This window comes from Drosophila virilis, unplaced genomic scaffold, assembly GCF_030788295.1.
Source record: "Drosophila virilis strain 15010-1051.87 unplaced genomic scaffold, Dvir_AGI_RSII-ME tig00001642, whole genome shotgun sequence".
Taxonomy (NCBI): Eukaryota; Metazoa; Arthropoda; class Insecta; order Diptera; family Drosophilidae; genus Drosophila; species Drosophila virilis.
Genome location: NW_027212851.1, coordinates 169,215 through 186,439, shown reverse-complemented (window position 1 = coordinate 186,439; position 17,225 = coordinate 169,215).

The window sequence follows — 17,225 nt, the reverse complement described above, 5'->3', positions numbered from 1 at the left end:
ACCGCCTCCACTCAACAACCGCACTATTAACCAATTATTAGTGAGAAAAAACCAATTATCATAGTTGTCTGGTTACGCAGCCAAAACAACTGGAGCGACCTCGCAACTGATAAGAGCAGCATCTTAATTTTATCTTATAATACTCGCTCTGCAAAGCAAGTGCCTAAATTTCGCTCTTAAAAATTCATTAACATAGAGCTGCCGCTCTTCGCTGTAACGATCGTTTGCTTTTCGTAACTTTGAGAAATATAAAACAATTTTGAACACAAAAAATAAATAGTTAATTATTTCTATTTGTGAAAGCTATTGAAAAAGCTCAATACCGCAACATTTGGTGACCCCGACGTGAACTTTATTTTTGTTGTTGTAAGATTATTTGCTTTACATTAAAGCAATAATCTTAAAAGGCAACACCTGAAATTTCGTTTTGTGCACTTTATATACATACATACTTATCGCCGTCGCTTTGCCTACTCTCTCGGTCGCTTAAAGTCTCTGCTCATTCGTACGGTACTTATGTAAAAGCTATTGGACAACTATTGTTTTTTGATCGGTTTGCATGTACTAGCGATCACCGTTGTTAGTTACTCAGCTAGTTTCGCACACGCTTTCTGTCGCGCTTCTAATGGCAACCGAAAATAATGCCTCTAGTGCAGTGCCCTCTGCAAACAGGGTGACCTTTCTGAAGCGCAAAGCGATTTCAATTTATGACAGTTTGCAAACACTTCGAAATGCTCTAACTAATTCGCCACTTAGTGCAATTGATGAGTACGGTCTTAGTGTTAGGCTGAAGCAAATCGAGCGGCTTCAGACCTCATTTGATATTACTCACACTAGCCTCGAAGAACTAGACTTTGATGAAATCGGTAACCAATTGCGTGAGGACTTCGACGAGTTAGCAGTTTCTATGGAAATTTCGGTTCGGAGTGAAATTGCGAAACGTGTCTCAATATTGCCCTGCTCAACATTTCGCGACCAATCTGTGCTGCCCTCGCAGACAGTTAGAGCTAAGGCACCGCCAACACCACCCTCAATAAAATTGCCAACGTTCAGTGGTGGTTACACAGAATGGGCCGACTTTTATTCTATGTTCACAACCGTCATAGAAAATCATCCTGATCTAGCAGATATCGAAAAGCTGCAGCATCTTCGATCGTGCCTGAAGGATACAGCGCTGGACGCGATTCGATCATTGGAAATAACAAATGATAATTATGCCATAGCACTTAATTTATTGGAGAAAAGGTTTAATAATAGACTTTTGGTTTTTCAGGCACACATACTTGAGATATTGGGGCTCAAGAGGGTGGCAGGTGGATCGGCCGTGTCGCTAAGGGAGTTATCCGACCAATTCAACGCACATTTTCGCGCGTTAAGGAGCATGGGCAACTCCGAAAAAATCGCTGGATGCATCATTATGCAGATTATTTTACAAAAGCTGGACCCAATATCACAAGCCAAATGGGACGAAAGGCTAGAGGATTCGTCGTTCGTTAATTTAATACCATCGTGGGAGCATATGGCAACGTTTCTGGAGCAGAGATGCCGAACAATGGAAACAGTAAATTTTGCTATGGCAAGGTATGCCCCTAGCCATCAGCTGGGAAAAACTAGAGCAATTAACACCAGTAGATCGTCATTTATCGCCACTAACCACGACGCCCCTGTCTGCGTCTTTTGTGACAGCCCTGGTCATAGTATATATAATTGTTCTCGATTTGGAAATTTGACCCCTGCATTACGGCTTAGGGGTGCAAAACGAGTTGCATTGTGCTTGAATTGCCTAAAGAAAGGTCATCAATTGCGATCATGCAGCTCTGTATGCTGTCGGACCTGCGGGGCGAAACATCATTCTCTGCTGCATTTAAACAATTCCGTATCTCCGTCTGGTCAGCTGACTGACCCTGCAAATTCATCGCCGATAGCCCATGCCTCTTTCGCTAACTCATCTCCATCTACCTCCACATCTCTTGTTGCCCAGTATTTCAGTAGTGATGTTGTCGTCTTGGCTACGGCTATGATCTTTGTAAGAAATCGGTCCGGCACTTTGATACCTTGTCGTGCCCTTTTGGATTCTGGTTCTCAGCTTCACCTTATAACGTCGCGTCTTGCTCAACAGCTTCAGCTAAAGAAGCACAAGTCCTCAGCCACTGTCTCTGGTCTAGGAGATTCCCGTTTTGAAACAGAAGGAAACACGGTCACTATCACAATACAGTCACGAGTCTCTGAATACTCAACATGCCTTACAGCTCTGGTAGCACCTAACATAACTGATAGTCAACCGAGTTTTACTATCAACACGACGAATTGGAACATTCCCGCTAACATAAAACTTGCAGATCCGTCTTTCTTTAAACCTCAATGCGTGGACTTGCTACTTGGAGCTAGCCTGTTTTACGACCTTCTCAGCGTCGGCCAGATAAGGCTTCTCCCAGGACTACCGTGTCTTCAAAAAACACGGCTTGGTTGGGTAGTTTCTGGACGCGGACCCCGCTTGAGTGGTTCTATGTTAATGGCAAAGCATACTGCGGGCAAACTTGAGTCAAGTTCTGAAGAACGTGCTGATGAATTGGTTCGAAGATTTTGGGAGATAGAATCCTGCTTGGAAAGTACACCTACCACTTCAAAGGAAGAAAACATCTGTGAAGAACATTTCGTAAAGACTCATATCAGATTGCCTAGTGGCCAATATTCAGTTCGTTTACCCTTCAAGCGAAGTTTGGAATGTCTGGGGACGTCATACCAACAAGCCTTTCGTCGGTTCCTGACCCTGGAACGCAAACTACAAAATCGTCCAGATCTAAAGATTCAATATTCAAACTTTCTAAAGGAATATTTGGATCTTGGTCATATGTCGCCTGTTGCTCCAGAGTCTATAGGACTTTGCCAATACTTTCTTCCTCATCACTGTGTCTTTAAAGAAGACAGTTCAACGACAAAATTGCGAGTCGTTTTCGACGGCTCAGCATCTACCTCGTCAGGTTATTCATTAAATGAACTATTGATGGCTGGACCTGTTATTCAAAGCTCGCTGTTTCATATCCTTCTTCGCTTTCGTAATTTCCCCATAGGAGATATTGGAAAAATGTATCGCTGCGTACGCGTTTCAGCACCGGATGATTTTCTCCAATGCATTCTATGGCGAGACTCGCCAGAACAGGATATAAAGATTTTTAAGCTGGATACAGTTACATACGGAACAAAGCCAGCCTCATTCCTCTCTATCCGTGCTATGCATCAGCTGTCTATGGATGAGGAAACTAATTTTCCAATTGGATCTCGGATTTTGCGGCGCGACTTCTACGTTGATGACCTCATTTCAGGGGGTGATTCAATTCAAGAAGCAAAGGAACTTCTTAATCAGACGGCTGGAATCTTGGCAAGTGGGGGCTTCAAGTTGCGAAAGTGGTGCTCAAACAATTCTACTGTACTGAAAGGGATACCCGTAGAGGACAGAGAATCTTCCCTAAAGTTTGATGATGGTAGCGACCACACCAAAACTCTTGGACTCGCTTGGGACTCAGCGTCGGATCGATTGTTGTTTTCGTTTTCGTCCATTCAGCAGAGATCTAAACCATCAAAAAGGTCAATACTATCGACCATAGCTCGCTTGTATGACCCGCTTGGACTCATAGGGCCGATAATTGCCAAGGCTTAAATCTTTATGCAGCAGATCTGGAAGGAGAAGCTTGAGTGGGACGAGAGCTTGCCATCATCACTGGCAACAGCTTGGCATGATCTTTGCTGCAGTTTTGAGAAGGCACTGTTTCTTAAATTTCCTAGTCTCGTGTCAATACCTGCAGGAGAGTTAGAAGTTCACAGTTTCTGCGACGCCAGCATCGAAGCATATGGGGCCTGTGTCTACGTCCTTTCTCGACGAACATCAGCCAGTTGTCAGCTGTTGTGTTCCAAATCGGGTGTAGCTCCTCTGAAAACAATCACAGTTCCAAAGCTAGAGCTCTGTGGTGCCGTCTTATTATCTAATCTCATGCGTGAGATATCTAAAATGAATCTGTTTGATGTTGGTCGGATTCTTCTGTATGCCTTTCCTGGAGAAGGACCGAGCCCTGCTAGCTCAATGTGTTTGTGGTTAATCGCGTAACAGCAGTTCAAGAGCTAACTAATGGCATGGAATGGAGTTACGTGCCTACTTCACTCAACCCGGCAGATATACTCTCGAGAGGATCTACGCCCAGTGAATTAGATCAATCGTCACTGTGGTTCAACGGCCCAGAATTTCTAGTTAAAAACAAATTGGACTGGCCTGCTTCTTGATTGTCAGAAAGGACAGAACTCGAACTTAAAAAAAGGGTCCTTATTGCGTCATCTCCCTTCGTTGATATAACTGTCACTTGTAAATACGTCAACTCATTTGATACAATGCAGCGTATATTCGGATATATTTATACATTCATACACAGAAGCAGGCATCCTGGACTAACAGTGTCTGATATACAACATGGGACCCAAATCTTACTAAGGCTCGTCCAGAGAGCACACCTGTGGGAAGAGATCAAATCATTGCAATCGAGAAGAGTTGTTAAACCGTCCAGTTGTATCGCATCACTTAACCCTTTTTTGGATGATTTCGGAATTCTGAGAGTTGATGGGCGCTTGAAAAACTCTTCGCTGGATTTCGACGCTCGCCATCCAATAATTCTCCCGTGTCATCACCCCATCACAAACTCGGTCATCACACGGTTTCACAATCGGGACTTACACGCTGGTCCACGGGCACTTCTTGCTCATATTCGGTTGCAGTATTGGCCGATTGGTGGAAGGAAGACCGTATCCAAGGTGGTTGGAAAATGTGTGAGATGCTTTCGTGCCAAGCCTCGATTAATAGAGCATATAATGGGTGATCTGCCCGAAGAACGTTTGACTGCTTGTCGAGCTTTTGAAGACTCTGGTGTTGACTATTGTGGACCATTTTTCTGTAAGCCAGACGTACGAAATAAAGCTCCAGTCAAATGCTACATGGCTGTCTTCGTATGCTTCGCGATTAAAGCGGTTCACCTGGAACTGGTTAAGGATCTGTCGACAGCTTCGTTCTTGAATGCGCTTAAGAGGTTTATATCGACTCGAGGCAGGCCATCTCAGATATGGTCGGATAACGCTACCAACTTTGTCGGCGCCAAAAACGAGCTTCTGGATCTCAAGCGTCTATTTACAAGTCGTGATCATATTGAGTCAGTGCATAATTTTTGCATGGCTGATTCCATTGATTGGAAATTTATACCTCCTCGTTCACCGCATTTTGGCGGCCTTTGGGAAGCAGCAGTGAAGACAGCGAAACATCATTTTTATCGTGCTGTTGGATCTTGTGTTCTCAACTTCGAAGAGTTTCGCACCCTAGTCTGCCACATAGCATCGATAATTAATACCAGGCCATTGTTTCCACTTTCAGAAGATCCAGCAGATCTAGATGTGCTCTCTCCAGCTCATTTCTTGATTGGTGGACCCAGCTCATCGTTCCTTGAACCTGATGTGACGCACCTTCAATTCAATGGTCTGGATGGTTGGCAACGCGTAAAGTACCTCCAACAACTGTTTTGGTCTCGCTGGCGTGAAGAATACTTAACACTGCTTCAGCAGCGCTCCAAGTAGCGTACTCCGAAACCAAGCCTATGCGTCAACGACATAGTCCTCGTAAAGGATGAAAATGCCGCCTCTAAGGTGGCCACTGGCGGAGATCACAGAGCTAATCGTGGGAAAGGATGGAGTCGCTCGAGTAGCCATTTTGCGCACCGCAACAGGGGAAACGAGGAGAGCTGCAAACAAGCTATGCCTATTGCCCATCAGGGAATCTGTTGAAAGCCCGTGCCTTCCAACGGGGGGAGAATGTCTGGTTACGCAGCCAAAACAACTGGAGCGACCTCGCAACTGATAAGAGCAGCATCTTAATTTTATCTTATAATACTCGCTCTGCAAAGCAAGTGCCTAAATTTCGCTCTTAAGAATTCATTTACATAGAGCTGCCGCTCTTCGCTGTAACGATCGTTTTATTGCCCTAGCTTTACTTATCCGAAGGCCTCGATGCTGCGCATCGAGTTAGTTAAGTTCGTTCGCTTCATGCATTTGGTACGCATCGGCCACTTGCATTCCTCAAACTTATAACTAATAATTGTCTCTTCGCTAAAATTGGCACATACTAATTCGGGTTCGCTTGCCTATATACAAACTATTGTTCTTAAATAATAAGCACAGACCAATTCGGGTCTGCCTGCTTTTTGTAACTTTGAGAAATATAAAACAATTTTGAACACAAAAAATAAATAGTTAATTATTTCTATTTGTGAAAGCTATTAAAAAAGCGCAACAATAGTAATACAGAAAACAATACAATCGCACTTATAATGCTATTTATAAATACCAAGCAGACGCGTATAAATGTGTGTGTACATGCATTCAGATATTCTTCAAATTTGCGCTGGTGCCGCAGACACATGTTTCTTAACCGATCTTCTTGAAATTTTTTACAGTATATCTTAATGTACCATGGAATATTTGTGTATTCTCAATAAGTAAATAGCACTAAAATTTTATTTATTTATTAGTGGTCGACAAAACGAGTGTCTTTCTCATTATTCAATAGATTATACAATAGAATTATATGCCAATAATCAACTTATGTAGAAGGACAAGACCGAGAATTGTCCTACGGTTGGTTAACGACGGAAGGTTGAGAAGAAGCAGTCTGCTGGAGTAGGACGGCAACCGCAGATTAGGGTCCCAATTTCAACCACGTAAGGCAAAAAGCAGAAATTGCTTCTGAACAGATTCAATGCGATCCTGGCTGTTGTTATACTGTGGAGACCAGATGCAAGAGCAGTATTCAAGGATAGGGCGAACAAGAGAGATGTACAGAAGTTTTGTTATAAAAGGATCGTTTAACTCTTTCGACTATCGTTTAATGAATCCAAGCACACCTTTTGCCTCATTAACAATGGTATCTATGTAAAGAAACAGAGTTTAGAATCAAAAATAACGCCTAGATCCTTAACTCTTAGTAACCGTTGCAAAGGGATATTGTCGATTGTATAACTGACAAGATAAGGTGTAGTAGTAATGTCATAAACATAAACTTTGAACAATTTAGATGCAATTGATTGGCCGAACACCAAGGTTGCATAGTGTTCAAATCGTCTTGTAGACGAGAATGATGTAGGGGGTTAGTGTATGATAGAAAAAGTTTGACATCGTCCGCTTACATGAGTACACGGGCATGTGATATAACAGAGGGAAGATCATTTATAAAACGAGTAAAGAGTAAAGGCCCAAGATGACGACCTTGAGGAACACCAGAAGTAACGTGAACCCTTTTTGAGGTAGTCAACCTCAGTATTACTCTTTGGGTCCTACCTTTTAAATAAGAATTAGTCCAAAGTAAAAGGGACAGAGGGAAACCTAATCGGTCAAGTTTAAAAAGTAAAATGTCATGGTGCACAGAGTCAAACGCCTTACTGAAGTCGGTGTAAATGACATCAGTTTGCATTTTCGAAAGGAAAGCATCATTTACCAAGGAAGTAAACTCAAGCAGATTGGTCGTAGTTGACCGATTCTTTACGAATCCATGTTGAACAGGGGAAACAACTGATTTGCAGAAATGCTGCAAATTCGAAGTGATTATTTTTTCTAATAATTAAGGAAAAGCAGACAGTTTTGCAATGCCCCTGTAATTTTGTATATCAGACTTCCCACCTTTCTTGTGAAGAGGAATGATATAAGATTCTTTCCAAAGAGATGGAAAGAGAGAAGTTTCAAGGGATAGATTAAAAAGCTTTAGCACAGGATAAAGAAGGGAAGAACTACACTCCTTGAGTAGACAACTAGGAATATTGTCCGGCCAGGAGAGTAAGAAGATTTTAAAGAGTTTATAGCTAATAGGAGAGAGGAGTGTGAAATAATGGGGGGAGGTATAGAACTAGCGGAAGAAATAGTATAAGGGTCAGAATTAGTATTAGGACAGACTGAAGAGTAAGTTGATTGGAAAAAATTAGCAAAGAGGTTAGCAGAATCAGTTTCATTGCTAGCTTTATCCATCCCAAGAAAAAAAGAAGATGGCAAACTTGAAGATTTACGCTTTAAGTTTACAAAATTATAAAACTGTCTCGGATTTCGGGCAAATTGCCTTTTACAACGAGTTAGATAATTCTCATAGCGTTGTGAATTAAGAAGAAAGAAGTTCGACTTGGCTATGAAATATTTAGCCAAGTCTGTACACGAACCAGACTTTTTAAACTTTTTAAAATATTTGGATTTTACATTTTTTAGATGTGATAATCTGGAAGTAAGCTAGGGTGGTTTTGAAAAAGTAGTCGAAGGAATTGACTTAGGAATACACACATCTAAGAGGAAGTTTAGGGTGATAAAAAAAATTAATGGCTGTATTCATATCAACTGAGTCATATAAGAAAGACCAATCGGTTGAATAAATAAGCAATAAGCAAAGAATAATTTCCTTTGCGAAAGCAATAGCGGGGCTTATTGGCTGATGAGCATGAAATGAAAGGATTACAATTTAGCATTGTAATCTCTAAAGTTGGATGATAGACATACTCAGGAAGAGATAAAGGAGGAGACCTAGACACATTAGAAATAAGGTAGTCGCTAACAAATACAAGATCAAGTGTTCTATTCATATGATTAGAAATTGAATTGATTTGAAACAACGAAAGATCAAGCATGCAGTCTCTAAAATCGTGCTGTGCTGAGGGCACTAGATAATTTTCAGCAGTGAATAATGACCAAGAGATGTTCGGAAAATTAAAATCAACCAACACCATTAATATGTCATTATCACGCACGTGCAAAGAAACTTCTTTAATACAAGTAATATGATTCATATAAGCTTGAATATCAGAAGAAGGTGGTACATAAGAGCATGTTACATAGATTTTCCGTGTAGGAAAAGACCCCTTAACTGAGACAATCTCAGCGACAGTAGGCCTACTAAAACAGAATAGTTCAGACTGGAGAGTGGCTTTAACGGCAATTAACACCCCACCACCTCGAGTCGGCCGATCATTTCTAAACAAAATAAAGTTATTCGGTAAAATCTCAAAATCAGATATGGTTGAGTTTAACCATGTTTCTAAAAATGCTATTATATCCGAATCGAAGGAAGTGCTGGCCATGAAAAAATTTTTAAGCTTTAAATGAGACCTCTGACATTCTGATAATGAATAAAGATTTGTTCAGAAGATGAAGCTAGTTTTTTGGGGCAGAAATGGTACCATGTATTAAAGGGAGTGGAAGGGTGAAAGGATGGTTACGCTTTTTAGGTTTCAACTCGTGAACAATCATGTGTGGAGGCCAAAATTTGGGATCACAAATGATTGGGAACATATCATGTGAAACATTTATTTTGAATGATAATATTTCACGAGGGGTGGAGAAATTAAATTTGGCTATTGACACGCTAGCAGAAGATTTGCTAGCAATATAGGCTGCCAATGACTTAGAAGTGGTGTCCTACGAAAGTCGAGACACAAAAACTTGCCTACGAGGGGCAACTACCGTTTAAGTAGGCGCTGATGGGGCTGTACGTAATACAGGAGTTGCAGGAGCTAAAGAGGCACAATGATTGTTTTTAACAATCTGGACAAGACTGCGCGCAGGTCCACCTTTGCGGCCAGGAGTTGACGGGGCTGAGGCAGTTTGAATAACTGGGACCGGATCAGGTACGCGCTCTACTGGGACTACTGCAGGGGTTGAAACAGTGGTAATTGAACAGTCGCTTGAAGAAGGCGATACAGACAACATTGGAGATACATTCAAGTTGCTAGGAAGGGACAAGAAAGTCGTAGGTGTCTGAACGGACGTAGAGGGCAATTGCAAAAGTTGAGGCTCCAACCGGCGATTGGTTGGGGACTCGAATTTATATTTGCAAAGCAACTCGAAGCTTAAGTCAAAATTACTCGAGAGCTGCTTAGCCACATTATTTAATTTTAAGAATTGAATTCTCAGAGAATTGTACATTCTGGAGAAAACAATTTGCTTGTCGATGGATTCTGGGCACGACCAACGCAAGCCAACGCAGCCCTTTTTGCCAATTGCAGCGATCTTGTCGCAATCACGCCCAGTGAGACCTGCACATTTAGCATGCATTATATTCTCACACAGCCAGCAATTAACAAAATGCGGCAAACACCTCCATCGGCCGGTGATGCTATTTAGAAAATTGTATCCTTTAACTAAACTATTAGCATATAATTCTATTGTACAATCTATTGAATATTGAGGAACACACTCGTTTTGTCGACCATTAATAAATAAATAAATAAAAATAAATAAATAAAGTAAAGCAATGTAAGTTAGATAAAGAGTGTTAAGTAGATAGGACAAAGAGAAAAGAAATGGGAAATTACCGACCCGGTGGGGGAATATTTTTCAGCCGATTTATTAGGGGAAGAGACAGTTCGGTAGAGAAAACGTGATGCAAACTATTATAATTTTAACATAGCACGCGAAAAGGATTGTGAATAGCGTAGTCTGTTGTGCACGTACATAGTAATAAGGGGCGATACTTTCTGGTTGGTCTAGCCGGAACAGAGAATTGAAGACGCCCTAGAAGAAAAGGAGTATCTTTGTCGCCGATAATCATCTTATGTAGAAGGGCAACACCGAGAATTGTCCTACGGTTGATTAACGACGGAAGGTTAAGAAGAAGCAGTCTGCTGGAATAGGACGGCAACCGCAGATTAGGGTCCCAATTTAAACCACGTAAGGCAAAAAGCAGAAATTGCTTCTGAACAGATTCAATACGATCCTGGCTGTTGTTATACTGTGGAGACCAGATGCAAGGGCAGTATTCAAGGATAGGGCGAACAAGAGAGATGTACAGAAGTTTTGTTATAAAAGGATCGTTGAACTCTTTCGACTATCGTTTAATGAATCCAAGTACAACTTTTGCCTCATTAACAATGGTATCTATGTGAAGAAACAGAGTTAAGAATCAAAAATAACGCCTAGATCCTTAACTGTTAGTATACGTTGCAAAGGGATATTGTCGATTGTATAACTGACAAGATAAGGTGTAGTAGTAATGTCATAAACATAAACTTTGAACAATTTAGATGCAATTGATTGGCCGAACACCAAAGTTGCATAGTGTTCAAATCGTCTTGTAGACGAGAATGATGTAGGGGGTTGGTGTATGATAGAAAAAGTTTGACATCGTCCGCATACATGAGTACACGGGCATGTGATATAACAGAGGGAAGATCATTTATAAAAAGAGTAAAGAGTAAAGGTCCAAGATGACGACCTTGAGGAACATCAGAAGTAACGTGAACCCTTTTTGAGGTAGTCAACCTCAGTATTACTCTTTGGGTCCTACCTTTTAAATAAGAATTAGTCCAAAGTAAAAGGGACAGAGGGAAACCTAATCGGTCAAGTTTAAAAAGTAAAATGTCATGGTGCACAGAGTCAAACGCCTTACTGAAGTCGGTGTAAATGACATCAGTTTGCATTTTCGAAAGGAAAGCATAATTTACCAAGGAAGTAAACTCAAGCAGATTGGTCGTAGTTGACCGATTCTTTACGAATCCATGTTGAACAGGGGAAACAACTGATTTGCAGAAATGCTGCAAATTCGAAGTGATTATTTTTTCTAATAATTTAGGAAAAGCGGACAGATTTGCAATGCCCCTGTAATTATGTATATCAGACTTCCCACCTTTCTTGTGAAGAGGAATGATATAAGATTCTTTCCAAAGAGATGGAAAGACAGAAGTTGCAAGGGATAGATTAAAAAGCTTTAGCAATGGATAATAAAGGGAAGAACTACACTCCTTGAGTAGACAACTAGGAATATTGTCCGGCCCAGGAGAGTTAGAAGATTTTGAAGAGTTTATAGCTAATAGGAGAGAGGAGTGTGAAATAATGGGGGGAGGTATAGAACTAGCGGAAGAAATAGTATAGGGGTAAGAATTAGTATTAGGACAGACTGAAGAGTAAGTTGATTGGAACAAATTAGCAAAGAGGTTAGCAGAATCAGTGTCATTGCTAGCTTTATCCATCCCAAGAAAAAAAGAAGATGGCAAACTTGAAGATTTACGCTTCAAGTTTACAAAATTATAAAACTGTCTCGGATTTCGGGCACATTGCCTTTTACAACGAGTTAGATAATTCTCATAGCATTGAGAATTAAGAAGAAAGAAGTTCGACTTGGCTATTTAATATTTAGCCAAGTCTGTACACGAACCAGACTTTTTAAACTTTTTAAAATATTTGGATTTTACATTTTTAAGATGTGATAATCTGGGAGTAGACCAGGGTGGTTTTGAAAAAGTAATCGAAGGAATTGACTTAGGAATACACACATCTAAGAGGGAGTTTAGGGTGATATAAAAAAAATTAATGTCTGTATTCATATCAACTGCGTCATATAGGAAAGACCAATCGGTTGAATAAATAAGCTGATTCAGCAAAGAATAATTTCCTTTGCGAAATCAACAGCGGGGCTTATTGGCTGATGAGCACGAAATGAAAGGATTACAATTGAGCATTGCATTCTCTAAAGTAGTATGACAGACACCCTCAGGAAGAGATAAGGGAGGGGACCTAGACACATTAGAAATAAGATTGTCGTAAACAAATACAAGGTCAAGTATTCTATTCAAATGATTAGGAATTGAATTGATTTGAAACAACGAAAGGTCAAGCATGCAGTCTATAAAATCGTGCTGTGCTGAGGGCACTCGATAATTTTCAGCAGTGAATAATGACCAAGAGATGTTCGGAAAATTAAAATCACCCAACACCATAAATAGGACATTATCACGCACATGTGAAGAAACTTCTTTAATACAAGTAATATGATTCATATAAACTTGAATATCAGAAGAAGGTGGGACATAAGAGCATGTTACATAGATATTCCGTGTAGGAAAAGACACCTTAACTGAGACAATCTCAGCATCAGTAGGCGTACTAAAATAGAATAGTTCAGACTGGAGAGTGGCTTTAACGGCAATTAACACCCCACCACCTCGAGTCGGCCGATCATTTCTAAACAAAATAAAGTTATTCGGTAAAATCTCAAAATCAGATATGGTTGAGTTTAACCATGTTTCTAAAAATGCTATTATATCCGAATCGAAGGAAGTGCTGGCCATGAAAAAATTATTAAGCTTTAAAATGAGACCTCTGACATTCTGATAATGAATAAAGATTTGTTCAGAAGATGAAGCTAGTTTTTTGGGGCAGAAATGGTACCATGTATTGACGGGAGTGGAAGGGTGAAAGGATGGTTACGCTTTTTAGGCTTGAACTGGTGAACAATCATGTGTGGAGGCCAAAATTTGGGATCACAAATGATTGGGAACATATCATGTGAAACATTTATTTTGAATGATAATATTTCACGAGGGGTGGAGAAATTAAATTTGGCTATTGACACGCTAGCAGAAGATTTGCTAGCAATAAAGGCTGCCAATGACTCAGAAGTGGTGTCCTACGAAAGTCGAGACACAAAAACTTGCCTACGAGGGGCAACTACCGTTTAAGTAGGCGCTGATGGGGCTGTACGTAATACAGGAGTTGGAGGAGCTAAAGAGGCACAATGATTGTTTTTAACAATCTGGACAAGACTGCGCGCAGGTCTACCTTTGCGGCCAGGAGTTGACGGGGCTGAGGCAGTTTGAATAACTGGGACCGGATCAGGTACGCGCTCTACTGGGAGTACTGCAGGGGTTGAAACAGTGGTAATTGGACAGTGGCTTGGAGAAGGCGATAAAGACAACATTGCAGATACATTCAAGTTGCTAGGAAGGGACAAGAAAGTCGTAGGTGTCTGAACGGACGTAGAGGGCAATTGCAAAAGTTGAGGCTCCAACCGCCGATTGGTTGGAGACTCGAATTTATATTTGCCAAGCAACTCGAAGCTCAAGTCAAAATTACTCGAGAGCTGCTTAGCCACATTATCTAATTTTAAGAATTGATTTCTCACAGAATTGGACATTCTGGAGAAATCAATTTGCTTGTCGATGCATTCTGGGCACGACCAACGCAAGCCAACGCAGCCCTTTTTGGCAACCGCACCGATCTTGTCGCAATCACGCCCAGTGAGACCTGCACATTTAGCATGCATCATACTCCCACACAGCCAGTAATTAACAAATTGCGGCAGTGCAGAATCATCAGCCTGCTTGAACGTGCACGGTTTCTTACAGCACGACATAATTGTTAAATGCGTATGCAAGTTGCGAGAGCGCAGAGCAAAACGAAAACGGTGCACAAGATAGAGCAAGTAAACAAAAAACAATTATTCGTACACAAACAAATTGTTTGGAGCGAAAAGCAATAGAAAAAATTTGCGAGAGCGCGATCCACAACCAGAAAGTATGCAGCGAACACGCGCACAAACAAGTGTTTGCACAGGGAAGCACCAAAGTAAAAGAATCAAAACAGGCAATAACAACAACAAGGAACTGACGCCGCGTTTTATAAAATGCATGAATTAACAGACTTACGCTGCACAACAGATAACACTTTGCACAATTTATAAAAGCTTTTTAAATAAAGCACCGGAAAATGCAAAATTTTGAAATAAAAAGCAGGATTAAAGCGCAAAAATATATAAAAATCTTGGAGCACAAGTAAAACACGTCAATCACTCTCAACTGAGGGCTGGATGTTGGGTTATTAACTTGATTTATAGCTATCAGGTAGTAACGGGAAGGTGGTGTTAGGTATATAATAAATGATACTTAATATAATATTCTATTGTAAACCTGACAACTTTGGTGGATCTAATTACCCAATTTGCTGAAAAAACAGGAATTCGATATCTATCTGTATCGATTGCTTGGAAACGGAGGAAGTTATCGATTATCGGAAAGGATCTCGATCTGCGCACTAAGAGGACCTACAGCTAGAATTTCACGTCTCTAGCTCTTATCATTACTAAGATCTTGCGTTTATACATACGGACGGACGAATAGACGGACATGGCTAGATTAACTCGGCTGTTGATGCTGATCAAGAATATATATATTTTCTGGCGTCGAAAAAGTTTCCTTCTACCTGTTATATACATTTACATTTTGCACAAACACAATATACCCTTTTATCCATTTTCAATGGGTTCAGGGTATACAAAAAAATAAGTTCCCTTGGCAGGGTTCGAGCAACTAACCGTTCCACCTCCACTCAATAACCACACTAATAATCGAGTTAGAAAAAAACAATTAATATAGTAATAAAAAAAACAATCGCAATTATAATGCTGTTTATAAATACAAAGCAGGCGCGCATAAATGAGTGTGTACGCGTCTACGATCTTGCTTTCATACATACGGACGGACGAATAGACGGACAGGCAGACGGACATGGCTAGATTAATTCGGCTGTTGATGCTGATCGAGAATATAGATTAAGCTTTATGGGGTCGGAGATGCTTCGTTCTTCCTGGAACATACATTTACAATTTTTCACAAATTCAATATACCCTTTTTATCAAATTGCAATGGGTTCAGGGTATAAAAGATAACAAGGTCGCTTGGCAGGGAAAGTGGTTCCCTACCACTTTGCCACCGCCTCCACTCAACAACCACACCACTAATTGAGTATTAGTAAGAAAAAACCAACTAACATAGTAATAAAGAAAACAAAACAATCGCATTTATGACGCTGTTGATAAATACGAAGCAGGCGGGCATAAATGTGTGTGTACATGCGTACAGATTATCTTCGAATTTGAGCTGATGTCGCAAACACGTGTATCTTAACAGATCTTCCTGAAATTTTCTACAGTATATCTTAATGTAACATAGAATATTTGTGTATTCTCAATAAGTAAATAGCATTAAAATTGAAGTTTTGATTGGTGCGTAATGGATGATGGGTTATTAACTTGATTTATAGCTATCAGGTAGTAGCGGAAAGGTCGCGATAGGTATATGAATAATACTTGATATAAATATAATATTCTATTGTAAACATGTCAATTTTGGTGGATATAATTATTCAATTTGCAGAAAAAACAGGATTTCCATATCGATTTGTATCGGTTGATTGGAAACGGAGGAAGCTATCGATTATCGGAAAGAAACTCGGTCTGTGCTTGCACTAAGCGGACCTACAGCTACAATTTCACGTCTCTAGCCTTTACAATTACTAAGATCTTGCGTTCATACATACGATCGGACGAATAGACGGACAGACAGACGGACAATAACTGGGCTGTTGATGCTGATCAAGAATATATATACTTTGTGGCGTCGAAAAAGCTTCCTTCTACCTGTTACATACAGTTACATTTTGCACTGTTTGATCCATTTTCAATGGGTATTGATAAATACGAAGCAGACGCGCATATATGTGTGTGTACGTGCATACAGATATTCCTCGAATTTGCGCTGGTGCCGCAAACACGTGTTTCGTAACCGATCTTCCTGAAATTTTCTACAGTATATGTTAATTGGTGAGCAATGGAAATTGGGTTATAAGCTTGACTTATAGCTACCAGGTAGTAGCGGGAAGGTCGCGATAGGTATATGAATGATACTTGATATAAATATACTATTCTTTTGTAAACATGTCAATTTTGATTGATCTATCTCTTATTACTTACGCAATTTGACGGACATAGCTAGCTCGACTCAGGGTATAAAAAATAATAAGGTCCCTTGGCAGCGAAAGTGGTTCCCTACCACTTTGCCACCGCTCTACTCAACAACCACACTACTAATTGACTACTAGTAAGAAAAAACCAACTAACAGAGTAATAAAGAATACAAAGCAATCGCATTTATAACGCAGTATATCTTAATGTAACATAGAATATTTGTGTATTCTCAATAAGCAAATAGCATTACAATTGAAGTTTTAATTGGTGCGTAATGGATGATGGGTTATTAACTTGATTTATAGCTATCAGGTAGTAGCGGAAAGGTCGCGATAGGTATATGAATGATACTTGATATAAATATACTATTCTATTGTAAACATGTAAATTTTGGTGGATACAATTATTCAATTTGCTGAAAAAACAGGATTTACATATCGATTTGTATCGGTTGCTTGGAAACGGAGGAAGCTATCGATTATCGGAAAGAAACTCGGTCTGTGCTTGTACTAAGCGGACCTACAGCTACAATTTCACGTCTCTAGCTCTTATAAGTACTAAGATCTTGCGTTCATACATACGATCGGACGAATAGACAGACGGACATGGCTAGAATAACTTGGCTGTTGATGCTGATCAAGAATATATATAC